Source organism: Anabrus simplex, chromosome 2 (assembly GCF_040414725.1).
Source record: "Anabrus simplex isolate iqAnaSimp1 chromosome 2, ASM4041472v1, whole genome shotgun sequence".
Classification (NCBI taxonomy): Eukaryota; Metazoa; Arthropoda; class Insecta; order Orthoptera; family Tettigoniidae; genus Anabrus; species Anabrus simplex.
The window spans coordinates 1,113,177,960-1,113,197,143 of record NC_090266.1 but is presented as its reverse complement, the minus strand read 5'-3'; the positions used below and the strand labels follow the sequence as shown (position 1 = coordinate 1,113,197,143).

General features: G+C 39.7%; 1 protein-coding gene across 2 annotated transcripts in view; it reads left to right on the top strand.

Moving 5' to 3' along the window:
* The window catches only part of LOC136863322 (allatostatin-A receptor), a 1,657,357-nt gene that overhangs the window by 178,059 nt on the left and 1,460,114 nt on the right, over positions 1–19,184 (top strand). The window lies entirely within an intron of this gene.

Below are 19,184 nucleotides of genomic sequence, written 5' to 3'. Positions count from 1 at the left end.
TAATAAAGGGTAAATATGCTGCAGACTTTCAACTTGTTAATTAAAAGATGACGAGTCCTTCTAGGACAGCAGACTCCCTACAGTCTTTCATGGCATCCTAAGTTAATTTTAAAGAGAACCACGACAACAAATATTGACATTTTAGTCTTCACTTCTTTGAACTTAGTACATTTTTACTCAATCCAAAAATATGTAATATAGGCCAATGTGTATTCCTTCAAAGAAAGTGCATTTTAAATGTGGTAGAACCATCCAGCTAATATTACATCTTTCAATCTGAAAGTATACGTAACTCTGGACCTAGAACAATCAGTGGACTTCTTTAATTGACAAAAAGACACAAAAAATATTTTAAAAGTATTTTTTGTAAAACTCAAGTGTTATGGCACTAACCACTCCTAATTTGAAGATTTTTTCATTGTAGTCATTTTAACGGGGTAAAATTACAGTTGGGTATACTTAGACGTCTTTATTTTGGATATTAGTGTTATTAATATTACACATAAATTAATATCTTTCGTCTAAATTGTTCCTAAAATTGTGACAGAGAGTAGCTTTTGTAAAATGTGAAGTGTTGCCATCTGAAGAACTAAGAGTGCTAGTTGTTTTGAAATGCTTAGTAATATTATGATCCTACAAATTTGGCCTTAAAACACGATAGTTTCATTAATACGCTGTAGTTACAGACTCCGCACTTCGTCTTGGTGAATCCACAAGAAATATCATCTGCCTGGAATTCTTGTTGCAAGTTCTTTTGCTATTTCGGATAACGTTGCACTCTCAAATGAAATTCTGGATGATCGATACTGGGGATCAGCAATATTGTTGCTGTCGTTGTATTTTGGGATATCTTGGTCCAGAGTTCCGTATGGCTGGTGTCTGTGGTGTGCGTTTATAGTTAATTGAGCCAGGTAAGGAATCAGCAGTGAATTTTTTCTGGAGAGTTTTTCTTTATTGTCAGGAAAATACATTTTTCAAGTTCTGTAGTTGCTTGTTTTACGTAGCACATCTCTCCTTTGCTATAAATAAGTCTTTTCACTTGGACTATCTTGTTGATGGTTGAACATTCTTACGTTGCCATAACAATAATTGATTACCGGTAATTATTTATTCATAGTTAAAAACAATGAATGGTTATTGTGCCTAATCCTTTGTCACGGTTGGTACCGTATGCAATAAAAGTACGACACCAATAATAATATAGAAAGTATATTACAAAATTAAATTAGCTAATATTGTCTTAGAAAAAATATACGTATTGGAAAATCGAAAGTTTTCCTTGTGTATTTATAACTAGGCACCATTGTTGTTATATTACTAAACAGTACAATACAGCAGTTACGATGACAATAATAAAAATAAGTAAATAAAAACGCAACGCTGTGCTTTTTTTCACATTACAGTGGACGTAAATCTAAACAGAAATTTCAGAATGTTATAAAAGAAAGATTAAAATAAAACCAAGATTTATCTTAGTTATTCATATTGTTATCAGTGTAGAAGTTTTCGATTATTGAGTAAAATACCGGTTTGTATTCCCCAACACATTTAGCTTTTGGTGACGATAAATCTTGATCAATATCTTCTTGGATATCCGCACACAATAAATGTAGTTGGGGGGATGTTCGACGTTACATGGGTTTTTAACGCTATCTGAACGAACTTTGCAATCTCTAACACTAGCACAGATGTAAAATGAGCCGATTTAGACCCAAAAGTGGGCATACAATCCACTTTAAAGTGGTTGGATCGAGCAGCCCGTTTGGTGATGTACGTCACGTATCGCCAAGCTTGTGTAACACGGGTACAGTCATGTAGACGATGAAGAGTGTCTTCTTCCCTGCGACACACGATGCTGCCGTATAAATATCATATAGTTTACTATTTGCTGCCATAACATCATGAATGTATATATACCACATTGTTTGTAGTTCAATATTCAATGCGTAATATTCCTCCAGATGCGGTTCCAGTTGCATACTAGTATAGACTGCTGAATCTGGGAACTACATATTGGCTACTCTGCAGACACATATAGTCTTCTATGTCACGTTATTGTTCATGAATGTTTGCGGTAGATACTTCATTTCATAAGTCACATATCGTGCGTGTGCGGCGAATTTATTCATATCGTAGAAAGGGGGAGGGTTCGGCATCTGCTGTAATCTGCACCACTGTTGGAGACATGTTTGAGAATATCATCATTGAAAAATTTTATGTGTCGATTGAGGCAGAAAGCTGTCACGTGATTCCTGATGTCCTCGAGTACTAATCCACCTGAAGAACTTGAAAAAGTTAAAGTATTACGATTCGCCTTTAAGATTGAACCTCGCCAGACGTAGAATTTTATAGCTGACATTATCCGGGGCATACGTAGCATTTGACCCATGTACCCCATGTTACTGATCATGTATGTACTGATATACTGAATTCTCTACATTAATGGTAGATTTCTGCATTTTTCTCGCTGTAACAATCCCTGTATCACTTTAAATGTTTAGCCCCAGTTATGCTGGATCATTATGTGGATTCTGTTAAAACATCTGAGTCCTGAGGTCTTTACCCGATTCTGCTCCGATGCCCAGTTTAATAAATGTGTATCACGAGGATGGCTTGTTCCTAATTGTAACGAACACGAATTTTTAGCATTTTAACTTTTCACTAGATACACTGGAGTAGTCGTTGATGGTTTTCGAAGATTTTGTTTGTTGTGCGGTTCGCAATGATGGTGACATCATCAGTAAAGACAAAGATTTATATCGTATCTCTGACGCGTAAACATGCTATATTACTCAATAGCTGTTCAAGAGATAACACAAATAAAAACATTGATGACGGACATCCTTGCTCTACTCCTGTTTTCATGATAATTATCTCAGTGGAGAAACCATTGAATTGGACTTTCGTAGATCTTCCCTGAAGAAAATGTTGTATGATGTTAATAAATCGTATATATAGTTCCACTGCACGTCGAGCAGCATTTAATTAGGTATGATTCACTCTGTCAAACGCGTGATCGATATCCAAAAATATTACTCCATTACAATGCTTCCTTATGCCACAATCAATGGTAATGTCTCTTGTTGCACATGCTGCTCTACATGATTGGTATGCACCTTAAGCATCAGAATAAGGAAGGTCATTCGCTGTGTAAGGCATCGGGTGAGCCACTTGTAATCGAAATTCTGCAGAGCAATTTGCCTATAATCTTCCAAACATTTTGGATTGGACTATTCTGGTACTACTACAATCCATCCATCTTTTAGGCGACTTATATTTGGTCTTGAATGTACACATCATTTAAGGCTATCGTAGGGCCTTCCTTGATATCTGGCCAAAATGTCAAGTAGAATTCTCTTTCAAGACCATCTCTACCAGGGGTTTGTTAGACTTTTCTGTATGCCTTTTTAAATATCTTCCTCCTGCGATTGTTCGATACGTAGTTTTGTTTCGCGTGGGTCAGTCTTCCTCTGACAGAATAAAAAAAGAAGCCACTGTTGCTGATAGTGAGGACATCATTCATTTGTTCACACCATAGTGTAAAGTAATACTTAATTATGTACCCCACTTGACGATGTCAGTTTAGAAATGAATTTCTGCTTCCCTGGCTTACTCTCTTGAATGTGATCGTACAATGAGGACATTTCAGCAATGTCATTTCGATGATCTCTTGTTTGTATTTTAAGTCCTTTGTTCATCTCTCTGTATAATTTGAGAAGAAGTGCTCATGTTCTTTGATCCTGAGGTACAGTACGTTGATGGATTCATAGGATCTTTTCTATATAGCTGACATAAACAGTTATATAAATTCAGATTTGTTATTTAGTTCCCATAGTATACTCAGCATTAAACCGTTTCATAATTTTTATTACATTGGGCTTAGCCCAAAATAGCCACCACTCGAGTCTCCTTTTTTAACGTGATGTATGTTTCCTCCATATTTGACACTGCACGGAAAACTGTTCCTTCAGTTCCTCACTGTCGAGAATATTCGTATTTAGTTTTCACGCACTCCTATTCCTAGCTCTGGTTCTATTATTTTACATACCAATGGTGCATGGTAGGAAAATTCGACAGCGCACAAATCAAAGTCCCTAACATACGCTCGCAGACTTCGACTGAAATATATTCGGTGTAATCTCGATGCTCCAGTAGCGTAAGAAATATGTGTAGCCTCGGTCGGATGATGATTGTAGTTACCACGTGTCTATCAGTTTGAGCAATTTCACTAGGTTAGATAATGATATACAGGTCTGAAAACTCCCGTTCTGACTTCTGGCTTTCGTAACTGCATTAAAATCGCCGTCAATAATCATTCAATCTCCATGAGTTTTAATTTTAGGTACGATATCACTGGTAGAGAACGGATTACTTTGGTTCTCGCCTGGGAAGCAGAAGGTGAATAAATATTTGCAACAGAATTCCTCTTACATTGCAACTTATACGACGGGAACGGGGTAGAAATATGGGATCTGTATGAAAATTGTGTATGTTGGGTATTCATCCCGAAGGCTAGTTTGATCTTCTACAGGTCTGCCAATAGCTGTTATAGATAGCCTCGGCATCACTGAGAGGCATACCAGGGAAATGAGGAGCGAGGTAACTTCCCGTTGCTTTCCGCATGGAGAATTGTATCCTTTATATATACTGCTTGGCCGAAAGTCACGGGAAGGGGTATCCCATTAGGAAAAAATGAAATTTCGTATGGCTTTTAGTGCCGGGATATCCCAGGACGGGTTCGGCTCGCCAGGTGCAGGTCTTTCTAGTTGACGCCCTTCGGCGACCTGCGCGTCGTGATGAGGATGAAATGATGATGAAGACAACACATACACCCAGCCCCCGTGCCATTGGAATTAACCAATTAAGGTTAAAATCCCCGACCCGGCCGGGAATCGAACCCGGGACCCTCTGAACCGAAGGGCAGTACGCTGACCGTTCAGCCAACGAGTCGGACATCCCATTAGGAAATATGCCGTGTATGACCCCTGAGCTTTTCGGCTACCTGCTGCGTAGCTGGGCAGTCGGTCGCAGGCACCAGTGTCGTGAAAATCGCAACATGCCGCGAATTAACTGACTTTGAATGTGGGATGCTCATCGGCGCAAGGCGCATGGGTTATAGCATTGCGGAGATTATACGCGAATTCTGGTTTCCGAGGTCAAGAGTGTCGAGGGTGGATCTGCAATACCGCAGGGAGAATGTTAACACCCACGTAAACTGCCACGCGGGAAGACCACAGGTGTTTAACGAACGGACATAACGTCACCTCCGCAGAACCCTGCTGGGCGCTCGACGGACTACTGTGAGTAAGATCACCGCCCATTTGAATGATCGGAGTCAAGAACCTACCACCCCATTGTCCGGCTGCAGGGAACGCTGACAGGGGCGCGTTATGTGGACATTCTTTCAGACTAACTGCATCCCTTTCTGGCCCTACAGTACCCTGATAGAGATGACATGTGGTGGCACGCAGGTGGCTGGAGGAGTACCCTAGTAAATAACGACCGTGGATAGGCCCTCCAGATCCCCCGATCTCAATCCTATCGAGCATTTTTGGGATGCTGTCGATGCTGGTGTATGCTCCATGAACCCCAAATCAACTACACAAGACCAACTGTGGGTAGCAGTACAAGATGCGTGGGTCGAGATCCCTCCAGAACGATTCCAACACCTTGTAGAGTCGATGCCTCGCCGTACTGCTGCCGTTTTGTGGGCACGTGGAGGGGCAACACGTCATTAACATCACGTTCAATGTATTCCCATGACTTTTAGCCACTCAATGTATACAGATAGATATAGCTGTCCCTCGTCCGGTTTCAATGATATTCACTATGCCTTTGTAACAAAATATCTATAACAATGCTACATCAACATCTTGGCGGCGAATTAATTTCTTAAGAAGCTAACTCTTACTGACTATCTGTAGAGGCTCCAGTTAATATTTAAGATCATTACAGAATGAGGAATGTAACATTCACCTTGGCACTGAACGTAACTGTCGAACCCTTTGACCTCATAGACATAATGATACTACAGTTTGTCGCCTCCCCTGGCTCCTTGTCTTCGAAGGTCCTCTGGGTTGATATAGGGTTGTGCTGACTTGTGGACACCATCTATTGCTGCCTGTGAAGTTTTTACCTTCTTAATGTTCCTCACTGGCGGAGTAATCTCACTGGAGGCAATTTCACTATTGTCCGTAAGCAGTGATTCAGACGAGGGTGCAAGGTGATCAGACCACAGCTGCCATTCTTGACTTGTAAAAATTTTGCTGGTGTTACTATCATCGGTGTCTAATTCCATATCTTTCTTCAGAGGATTTCTAGTTGTGGATTTACTAGACTTATGTAACCTCTTGTCGAACCATCTGGTTGCGTTAAATTCTGTATTTGATAGTTCACAATTAATAATTCCGTTTTCTGTGGTGTTTATTTTAAAAGAGTGATTTTTTATTCAATGTGAATGTGATCTATAGATTGCTCTAGTCGTACAGTTTTGGAATGATCTGGTTGCAGAGCTGTTCCTGGTATGTTTACTTCGACTGATTTGCCTTGGTCATGTCTTACAACAGTGTTTCGGCGGACTGCGTTTAGTGTGTTTGGTTTATGAACCGGACTGGTCTGTTTATGTTGTGATTCAAGGCCTGTTATAACCCAGCCAGCGAATTGTTGCCGGTGGCGGAAATCGGAACTAATGCGCTCCGCCCAGCTACACGCCTGCGATAGAAGTGCAGTTGTCGCCAGCGAAACCTCATCGTATGTCGTCTGAGTGAATGATTCGTGCTGGGTCGTGCATTGTAGATTAGTGAACCCGTGTACGTAAGTAAGTACGTACGTAAGTGAAAACAGTTAATAGACTATATTGTTCGTTGAGCAGTAGAGTAGATGTACTTTAACATATAGTAAATAGTACATAGTACGAATAATAATAATAATAATAATAATAATAATAATAATAATAATAATAATAATAATAATAATAATAATAATAATAATAATAATAATAATGATAATAATAATAATAATAATAATAATAATAATAATAATGGAAACGCCGAAACAGAAAAAGGGGGAAATGGACTCATTCCGCGGAGAAGAAAATGATGTGCAATGTCGTGCAGTTTTGTAAACAAGAGAAAAAAGAGAACAAAGTAATTATACCTCTTCAAAAAGCAATTTTAAGGGCGGCACATATGGTTGGTAAGTCCGAAAAACAACCGTAAGAAATATTTTGAAAGACAATGAATAGGCGAAACAAACCGGCGAAAAGGTTACGACACCACGAAAAAAAAAAACGGTCTGAAAGGAAAGTGATTTCTATAGATGACTGATAAATTCGTAGAGTATTATGAGCAAAAGAAAGAATTTCCAACACTGCGGAAACTACTTGTTTTTGCGAAACATGAAATACAGTTGAAGGGAGGAAAGGAAACTTTCCGGAAAACTGTAAAAGAAATGGAGTTTTATTTCCGGAAGTGTAAAAATAAACGAACTATCCTCACGGAAAGGTCAGACATTGTTGCTAGACGTGCGAACTACTTACGAGCTATAAGAAATGACGCGAAGGGTCCAAATAAACCAGTAGTGTACACGGATGAAACGTGGGTTCATACACACTACACTATAAAAAATGTTGGCAACATGAAGACGTCGCAGGGGTTATGGCAAATCACAGTCCAGGACAACAAGCTATTGTTGTCCATGCGGGAGGGAAAATGAGTTTCATAGAGGGAGCAGATTTAATTTATGACTCAAAGTCCAAATCACAAGATTACCATGATTAAATGAATAGCTGCAATTATCAGAAATGGGTAGAAGATAAACTTAATCCAAATATTCCACCCGAGAGCATAGTTGTTATCGATAACGCGCCCTCTCATACTGTGCAAGTCAATAAAGCCCCCACTAATGCATCTCGTAAGGCTGAAATGGTAGACTGGCTTACTCAGTATAACATATATTGTGATCCCACTTGTAGACGAGATGAACTTTTGAAACTTATAACACGTAATAAGCTAAAACCGGCATATAGAGTGGATACAATGTTAGAACAAAAGGGGTTTACTGTCCTAAGGCTCTCTCCATACCATTGTGACCTTCATCCGTTTGAACTTAATTGGAATTTGTTAAAATAAAAGATTGCTGCTAAAAAATGTCTCTGCTGTTAGCTTAAAAACCCTTAATGAACTGACCAACACTTCTTTACGTGAAATCACTCAACAGGACTGGACAAAAGCTTGCGAAAAGTACGTACAATTGTGGAAAGTTATTGGTACAGGGATGGGTTAATGGAGGAAGCTATAGAAAATGTCATCATAAAAGTTAGCCTTGACAGTGACGATAGTGATAATGAAAATACAAATGAAAATTAGTGTCGTGACAACACTGAACAAAGTGATATGGATACTGATACTGCAAGTGAACCTGGTACGGACAATAGTGAGAACAGTGGGACCGACACAGCTGATGAAGAACCTGGTATTTATCCTTTGTGTGCAGGACCTTCATCGTCTAGTACAATGTAACTTCAAGCAGGTTAGTGGTACTGTTCTCATTGTATGACTGTACATGCGTTCCCCCTCTTGCCCATCTCCCGACCGCGCCAGCCGTACCGTAGCGAGCTGACGTAATGTATACACAACAGCCCCGCTCCATGTCTAGTGGTAACAATTCCCTGGTGGAGTAGTACCTGTTGTGAATTTGTCCTGTCGGTCGTGCATATGTTTACATCTGTAGTGCACGCCGGTGATGGGGCTACTATTTCACTCATCAGCCTATGTCTTGTTTGTTCCTCGTCTTGCAAGGCAGTCTTGTTGATGATGATCAATACCGCTACAATAATAACATGTTTTTGGTTGTCCTTCAAAAATGACCTGAGCTCTATACCCATCAGTTGTCTGGATATGACTTTGTCATTCGTCCGACTCCATGGCTAAATGGTTAGCGACCGAGCTCGATTGCTGCAGTCGCTTAAGTGCGGCCAGTATCCAGTATTCGGGAGATAGCGGGTTCGAACCCCACTGTCGACAGCCCTGAAGATGGTTTTCCGTGGTTTCCCATTTTCATACCAGGCAAATGCTGGGGCTGTACCTTAATTAAGGCCACGGCCACTTACTTCCCAGTCCTAGTCCTTTCCTGTTTCACCGTCGCCACAAGACCTATCTTTGTCAGTGCGACGTAAAACCAATAGCAAAAAAAATTGTTAGCGTGCTGGCCTTTCATCACAGGGGTCCCGGGTTCGACTCCCGGCAGGGTCGGGAATTTTAACCATCATTGGTTAATTTTCCCGGCACGGGGGCTTGGTATATGTGTTGTCTTCATCATCATTTCATCCTCATAACGACTCGCAGGTCGCCTAAGGGAGTCAAATCAAAAGACCTGCACCTAGCGATCCGAACACGTCCTGCGATCGCACGGCACTAAAAATCATACGCCAATTCATTTACTTTGTCATTCAATGCGTATAGCTCCAATTTCATAACATACATCAAATATGTTACGTAGAAGCACATATTTCGTTACGAATTTCACTAATTTTTCCATATTTATTGAAATTGGTTGCCGCGCGTTCAGTTGGAAGATACATTATTCGTGCTAGATTGTCTCCATACCAGCATATGTTATAATTACTTCTGAAAGTGAACAATTGAATTTCTTTACTAGTGATTTACCTGCAGTTGAAGTAAGAATTCGTTCCAACAGAAGGTTACAGGTTAACTTTATGCACACTGCTGTTTCCAAATTATCCAACTGTTTTGTTCCAATGGTCCACATTTAATTTTAAGCCTATTTCAATCTATTCATCATCTCTGCCGGTCCAGGGTTGTTTAGTTTATCAAGAAAAGCTTAATTTATTTAATTTGTCCCAAAGTTGAAGCTTGGGGCCGATGACCTGGATGTTAGGCCCCTTTAAAAAACAACAAGCATCAATCATCATCAAAGTTGAAGCTTGTCATTTCCTTGTGTTAACAACACTCGAAACATTCTAAGGCCCGGTTTCTTCAACTGTATGTTACATTTTATTTAACAAATGTTAACTAATAATTGTTATTAATTTAACACTTCGTTTAAAAGTGCCCTGTTTCACGAACACAATTCCAACATTTTTACGAAACAATTGTTAAAGACAAATTAACACATTTCCGTGAGATTTCCGAAAGCGTTTGGCAGTGAGAGTCTTTGTTTCTTTACATAGAGCGCTCCTAGCGGTGTGTTGAAATAGTATTTTGTCACACAGACACATGGTTGACATTAATATAGGTTATGGTTAGCGGAGACCGTTAAGACGTAAACATGTCAAGTAAGAGGCAACAAAAGCGTTATTATGATGAATGTGCGTTTTTATCTTATTTAATTATAATTTAAAATTATGCGAATGTGTTTGGAAAATGAAAGAACGGACTGTTATATCACAACATTCGTTATAGCCTGTTTCTAGGCTATTATTTTATTCTTATCACCGGGAAAATGTGATAGCTGATATGTTTTGAATGGTTTACGAACATTCTTTTATAGCGGGGAAAATAATGTAATGCCTTGTTAATGCTGCAGTGGCAGCAGGAATTCTTTGCAGGATTCTACACACTTTTTCTTGCACTCATGAACATAGTCGCCTATAATTACATGAAAAGTGTCTCAAGCATAATATCTAACAAGTAGAGGCCAGACCCTGCGGTCAACCACGTTGTTATCTGCTCAATAACTTCCCCCCCCCCCCTATAAATCGCGTCACAATAGTCGAAATGAGGGAAATCAAGAGCTTCTACCAGTATTTCTTTTAGTTTTTCAGGAAATAAGTATACCCGCGCAGCATGTGCAATGCAGAGAATGTTTTCTGAGTGATGTTCGTAATATGCGTTTTCCATGGCATGTCATCATCGAAAGTAACGCCTAGGACTTTTACTGATGACATGAATGGTATGTTACTATTACACACCCTTATAGATGTAATCTCTGGTCGATTGACCTTCGCGAGTAGTTTCGGGTATCCAAGGATGATGGCTTGGCCGAAAATATTAGATTTGGAGATGTATGGAGGTACATTTGTACATCATCAGCATAAATATGGTACTTTCAGTGCGTTAGGGTTTGGGAGACATCATTAATGTAAATAGAAAAAAGAAGGGCTGTTAACACCGACCCTTGGGGCACACCACTGTGCACTGATCGCCAAGTTGATTTGTTTATACTATCTGTAACACACTGCCGACGGCCATACAGGTAGGTATGAAATCAAAGGAGGACGCTGTCCGAGAAATGGAGGAATACAATTTCGAGAGCAAAATGCCAATGTCAGCAGAGTCAAAAGCTTTGTTCAAGTCTAGGAGTATTAAAACTGTCACTTCCTTGTTTTCTATAGCTTCTCGGATGTCTTCTGTGACCTTCAGTAGTGCCGTTGTAGTACTGTGTGCTTGACGAAAACCAGATTGTAGTGGGTCAAGTAAGTTGTAAGTCGTCATGTAGTCTGTTATTTGTCTATGAGCGATGAACTCTACCACTTTGGATAAAGCAGAAAGTATGCAGATGGCTCTGTAGTCAGATGGTTCAGAAGGGGAGGCTACTATTTTTAGAGGACGTATAATGCCCACTTTCCATATTCGGGAAATGTGCTGTCTACAAGGGAAGAGTTAAATATGTTAATTAGTGCAGGTAATATCACATCCAGAATAATTTTTATCATCTCTATTCCTATACTGTCATTTCCTTTTGCCGTTGATGTTATCCGATTTATAGCAAACCTGACTTGTGAGTGGGTTGTTGGACGGAAGTAGAAGTTTTCTCTATCTTCTCGCGTCTTTTCATAATTCTCGTCTAGAACTTCCTGTTTCAGGGCTGCGTTTAATGTGCAGTTAGATGAAAAATCATCGTTCAGTTTTTCCAAGGGTATATTTATTTCGTCGTCGTCGTCGTCTCGTCCTTTGGTAATTCCAAAGCTATTTATGGTTTTCAACAACACAGCTGTTGAAACATTTGGTTGAATTAAACTGTGAGCGTGTCGTAGATTCGCGTAGATTGTCAGGAGCGCAATGTTTCTTTACTCGTCTATAAGCAGCATCGCGTTTAGCCAATAGTGCTCTAATCTCATCTGAGAGCCAGGGAGCTGGCTTCCGCGTAACTCGAGCCTTCTTTTCAGGGGCATGTCTATCGTACAGTTCAGTCATAGAAATAAAAATCTATTTATTTAAAGTTAATTACAAGTAGGACCAGAGGTCCCTTTGGCTGTAACTATCTGCCACTTTAACTTAAATGTATCACCTAACATACAAAATCTAATAAAAGAATACATAAAAAGCGTAGGATACATTTTCCTACTGAGGATATAACAATAAGATTAAAAACTAAACATCTAGGAGATTACAATAATACTTTTAACATTTCATAAACATACACTATCCTTAAAAGGAAGAGAAGACTACATAAACATACACTATACTAACAAGGAAGAGAAGACGAAAGAGAAACCTAAGAATTTTAAAGCCGAGGATGAATTAAGAGTAAAACTGAGCATCTATGATGTATCTAGGGGATTATGATATTTCGTACTATTTAATTAATTTGGTAAAAATTCATTTACATGGCTTAATAAGAGGAAAGATAGTGGTATTTAAGAGATTTTTTCTGAGTTCCAACACTACTTTGCTGTATTTCATATAGTTTTAGATCGTTGTATAATTGAGAGGCAGTGGCAATGAACGACTTACTGCACTTTACCGTACGATGCTGTGGAACCTGAAGGGTGTTAGCTGTAAACCTATTGTTCCGATCATGCACTTGACTCATCTGAACAAAGGACTTGGTCAAATATGAGGGAGCAGTAGATTTTAAATTTCTCAGAATAAACAAGCAGCTGAGTATGATCGTCTATCCCTTAGTTTCAACCACTCTGCGGCTTTGTAGTAAGATGTTACGTGACAGTCTTTACGAATATTGAAGACGTATCGAACACAGCATTCTGAATACGCTGGAGATTGCTATTATATTTCTCAGAGATATCGCTGTAAATCACAGCGCCGTGATCTAAAATTGGAAATACCATAATCTAGATCAACATCTTTCTCACCGAGAAAGGAAGATACGGCAAGTTTCGTCGAAACTGATGCAATATGCCAGCCACTTTCTTGACCGAGTGCCTGGCATGAAAGGTCCAGGACAGAGTGTTATCCATTAGAATACCTAAATTTTTAACAAATTGCTGATACTTAACTACAGAACCGTTTACAAATACTGGTGGAATGTCCCTGTTTAAAATATTTGATAAGTTTCTTCGATATCCTAGAAAAATAGCTAAGGTTTTGTTTTCATTTAATAATAAATTATGACTAAGTGTATATTGATGTAGTGTTTCTATATCTAGATTTATTTTAGTAATACTTTCGACAACACGATTCTCAGGAAAATGGTAACAGATCTGTAAATCATCGGCATACATATGATGTCTTGTGCGGCGTAAAACTCCAGGCAGATCATTTATATACAGCGAAAACAAAACGGGACCCAACACGGAACCCTGAGGGACGCCAGAATGTACACTAGACCACTTAGAAAAATTTTGTTTGTCAAATACTACACGCTGAGATCTCCCTTCCAAGAACGATTCAAACGAAGAGAGAGATGATAGAGATATGCCCATTGTATGTAATTTAGTCATAATGAGGTCATGATGAACTCTATCAAATGTCTTGCTTAAATCGAATATTACCAGAAGTGTTAGTTCCTTTCTGTCCATTGCAAACTTGATATCATCGGTGACTTTGAGATGTGCCGTCGTAGTGCTATGGCCTGTTCGAAAACCAGACTGAAATGTGTTAAGAATAGAATGAGTATTTAAATACGAAGTGAGTTGTTGGTAAACAATCCTTTCTAATCCTTTACCTAATATTGACAAAATACTGATTGGTCTGAAATCATCAAATTTTTGAGGAGAAGGAACTTTAGGAACAGGTCTGTCATTGGTCATTTTCCACACAGCTGGAAAGACTCCTGATTGTAAACAGAAATTACACAGGTGAGCTATAACCGGAGTGATTACATCCGAACAGTTCATTAGGAGGGGATGTGAGATACAATGTGGTCCAACAGCCTTCGTATTCATGCTCTTAAATACTTTGACTACATTCTATGGGTAAATGTACGAAAAGTGAAAGAGATCATGTTGAGGTACATTTGTGTTCATGTAACTGTGAATAATTTCGGATATTCTGTGAGAATTGTTCACTGGTAAGATTTTTAAGAAATAATCATTTTGCAATTCTGCAGATATTAATGAGGAAGTATGTTGTGAATTTTTCTTAGCATTTCCTAGTGATTTTATAGTTCCCCAGAGAGCAGACGGAATTGATCTCTTACTGAACAAAGAATGCATGTGTTTGACTTTAGCATCACGGATTGCGAGTTTGGTTTTATTACGCAAGATGCGAAAAGTTTCAAAGTCTTCAGGTTTCCTGGTTTTGATGTGCTTTCTTTTTGCCTTATCCCGCGCAGAGATTAATTTCTTAATAGTAGACGTTATCCACGGGTTAGGTGGGTGTTTGGGTCGATTTAGTTTTAATGGGGCATGCTTGTCGTACAACGCGGAAATTAAACTATTAAATTTGATGACTTTATCATCGATATTACGCTGAGAAGATACTTCATACCAGGGAGCAGAAATTACGTCTTTTCGAAAATCTTCAGGTTAAAACTGCGGAAATCCCTAAATGTGATCCATTTTCTTTCATATTTGGGTGTTGATATCGAGAAGACAGCATATAGCATTTCATGTCCAGAAAATCCACTCGCTGGGATCTGCCCAAATTTAAGAAGGGTATCATTACAATTTGAAGCTATGGTATCGAGATTAGAATTACACTATGCAGTGTGGTATGTGTCATCAAATGGTATTCTAGTCAATTTGCATGAGTCAAGTGCATCATCGAATACTACAGTTTCCGAGGACCCTGATCCAAAATGCCCATTCATATCACCTGCAAGTATAACATGTTTATAATGAAAAACATAATTATATATCGCCTCTACAAACGACTCCATGAAACCAATTTTGGGAGGACGGTAGATGCATGAAAATAATACTTTACCCATAGGTAATTCAAGTTCTAGGAAAATATACTCTGGCTTACGACAATATTCTGCAGGGGAGGTGGTAACTATTTTACATTTTATGTTGCTCTTCACGTACACAGCCACTCCTCCTCCTCGCTTGCCCGATCTATCGGAATGAACTCCTTGAAAAATGTCTCACTTACAGCAATAACATTAATAGTTGAATCAACAAAGCAGTCAAAAACCGAAATGTACCTTGTCAACTAATGACTGTGCATTTAAGTGAATTATTTTCATATCAGAGGGATAGATTTCTGATAGATCTTCAATGATTTTGCGAATTTCAGAAGACTTAAGTTTAGAAGACATGCATGAATTTGGATGCTTACAAAATTCCAGAAAATTAATATTCAATTATAGGTCCCAATAAAATTACATACAGTTTTAGATTACGTGAAGCAAAGTAGAGAAGAGAATACTGAATAGAACATACTACTTTAACTTCAACTTTTTAAGTTCAACAGTATTTCTCACACGGTGTTTAACACCCCCTTGTAGTACGATAATTGTGCCATCAGAAGTCCACACCTGCTTTTCGCCGAAGATGGAAATTGCCTGTTTCAAAAGATGATGTCTGGTGGAGGTAAGATCTTCACGAATTGTCACCTGGGATCCACGTAACAGCCTCTTCGCACGGAAAACTGCCGATCTCTTGGTGTAGGAGACAAATTTACATATAATAGCCCTTGACGTCCCAGACCCAGGGGCTCCAACCCTATGCGAGCGGTCAATATCTTCCGCGCTTAAGGGGACTTTCAATTTTTGGGCCACATTGAGCACTAAGTGAGTTGTATCCTCACCAGATTCCTCGGGCAACCCAAAAATTCGAATACTGTTTCGCCTTTGGTATTGTTCAATTTCGTCCCTTTTATAATTCAGTAAAGACTTTAACTCCAGAATTTCATTTTTACGAGCTTTTAACTCATTTCTTAAATCGCTGATAACTTTAGACTTGAAATCTATTGTTTCTTTTAGTTCTTCACAAACTTTTTGTGCGAGAACTGTTACCAAGGGTTGAAGAAAGTCGCTATTTTGTAATACGTTCCCCACTATACCTCGCACCAGGGTCACAATCTTGTCTTCAGTTAAATTAGCGTTACCTGTGATGTAGGAGGGCTCCGTGTTCGGCATGTTGGTGTTGCCGCTAGTTGGTGGTGTGAGGGAGAGCTGCTCACTAACAGCTGACGATCGTGAGGGCCGGATTGAGCCAGATGGAACGGATGGCGCTGCTTCCTGCGAGGTGGCGGTGGTGCCGTCAGTCTCCGAGGGAGAGCGCGTGCGATCAGCCGAAGGTACAGTAGCAGAAGGGTGGAAGGTTGACCGTGTTTGTGAACGCTGTCTGGAAACAGTTGACAAGCGTGATGTGGGAGTCATAGCTGCTCCCTCACCCTGGACAGCTGAAGATCGCGCCACATTTCTTCTGTTTTTCTTACTTCCGGCCATACCTAACCTAACTTCAAAACTTATGGGTTTAAAAGAAATAAATGCTATATTTCTACTACGAGATACACTGCCCTAACACATTCACAGGTCACTTTCACTTCACTAAATCAATGCTTGCACACAGGACCGTACTAAGAGTACTATACACCTTCAATATACCTGGAATTATGAGCCGCAAATTACGCTACCATGACACTATACAGGGACTACAACCCAATCAACCCATATGTTGACTGAAGAGAGTCACTATGTCATTTATGTCTTTAAGTTTAAATATGTCATGCCATGGCACTGCAACTGCGTCTTGTAAAAGTTTATTCTTATCTATTCTTCGTAGATCTCTATATGAAATGATTTTCGGTTTGAACTTGGGACTTTTAATAGAATAGGCCATAAATATAGCATCATGTCGCGATATACCTGGGACACTAATTTGACCGTGATGAAGAACTAATTCAGGTTGGTTAGTGGCAATGAGATCAATTAAAGTGTGTGATGTGTCTGTGTGATGTGTAGCGTTGAGAGGGAGAAACGAGAGGGAGAAACGTTAAATTTCAAGCTTTAAAAGAAGTTAAAAGTTGGGTTGTCTGAGGAGAGTTAGGTTCAAGAAGGTTCATGCTGAAGTCGCCCATTATAATTATATTTGAGTAATCAGTGACTAAGTCTTGTATTTGAGTCTCTAGATCGCATAAAAAACTCGCTTTCGGTGGCTTATATACTATAAACAGAAGACATTTTACTTCACTCACAGTTATTTCCAGGAACATGAACTCAGGTTTTCGCTCGTACGGTCCTGGAGACCTACAGATTATTTTTGGGCGTAAGCTGGTCATAACATATGCGGCAGTACCCCCGGAGGGCTTATTTAATCTGTCGGATCTAAGAAATGTATAACCCGCCAGCTCCAGTCTTTCTATTGCGTGATGTGGTATTAACCAAGATTCAGAGATTAATATTGCGTGGAAACTGGGAGGCATATATAGGGCTTTTATTTCGTCCATTCGCGCCTCCTCAAGATAGCTTTGAGCGTTTATACGGCAAATCTTTAAAGCATTACTGTACGGAGAAAGCTGGTGGTTAATGATGTCCCTTGTCGACTGGGAATGGCAAGAAAGCTCAGATGACAATAGGTATGTGTTGCCTGCACAGCTGGTTCCAACGACATTGTGGGAGGGTGGAGTAAGTGAAAGGTTTAGAGGAATGTTTGCAAGGGAGAGGGGAGCCTGTTCGTTTGTATCAAGTTCGTTATCAGGGGGGTTGTTCTCAGTTATGTTGGAGACGATTATGACAATAATGGGAATGGAAATAACAATTTACAGCGATCAATACGATAATGGCAATGTGTGAATAATGTAAGTGGAAATAAACACGACAAAAATAAGGCACTGAACCAAGTCTACTGCTACTAACACCAATCTACCACTACGGCAAGCAAAAGTAAACTATATTACTAATTACGTTCTAATAGAGAGTTAAAGTTAAAAATTACGATATACTACAAGGATAACAGTAAAATTAAACTACAATAGAAAGTTACAAAATGTTGTGACCATTTCTCCCGCATATCACTTTACTTCATTTAACTGTTCCATAATGCACACTTTATACTTATTTGATCCTATTTTTATATTAATTAGTCCATCAATGCTCCATACCTGGCGTACACCAAACCTCGAAATTGCCTCCTTAAGTACTGCGAGCCTCGTTGCAGTCTGATCCTCTCTTATTGTGACCCCCGTTCCCTTTAGTCCTCTTTTCTTGTGGAAGATTTCACTCCGCTTACGGTAGGAAACGAATTTCACTATCAGAGGTCGTGGCTTCGCGCCCAGTCGTCTTCCAATGCGATGGCTCCTGTCAAGGTCCCGCAGGTCAAGGTCGACACCAAGATATCTTGCGATGCTTATTGCGATGACATCGGGATCTTCCCCTTCCTTTTCCGGAATACCGAAAATACGGATACTTTGCCGCCGCTGGTATTGCTCCAATTCATCTTGCTTGTTTTTAAAGTCACTTTAGATTTTCACAAGTTTCCTGTCCTTAGCCTGAAGCTGATCGTGTAATAGTTTGACAGTTTCCTTGTATTCCGCTCTTAGTTCCTGGAGCTGCAACTGTTCGGCTACGGCCTGCTTAACGAGTTCTCGTATGCTGGCGCCATGCTGCGGGCTGGCTTGGGGAAGCTTCTTAGGAGCCATTATGACAACTTAGTGGTAGAACACTGATAGTTTACTTAAATTAACTGCACACGTTGAATTTCAGCACGAATGTAATAACGTCTTTATCACTTCAAGCACGTTTAACTTCAGCACGAATCTAATAACGCATTTCTCACTTCAAGCACTATATCACCTGCGATTTACAATTTTTGCGAGAGAAATTTTTGCGTGCGACTAGCAGCTAGCGGCCATCATTTCGAAAAAAATGAGGGCAGGTGTCATACACAGAATCTGCTTCGGACAAAGTGGAGGTGGTAGAACACTAAAAGGCGAACAAATTTTACTTAAACATGTCAGGTCCGCAACCTAATGCAAGGCATGTATACTTGGGAGTTCCATCACAGCGAAACGGAGTGGTGTCCAAGTGGTCACCGTACTTGTCTGCGATCCTCGTAGACGTGAGTTTGAGTCTCGTCGCAGCTATAATTGTTGCAC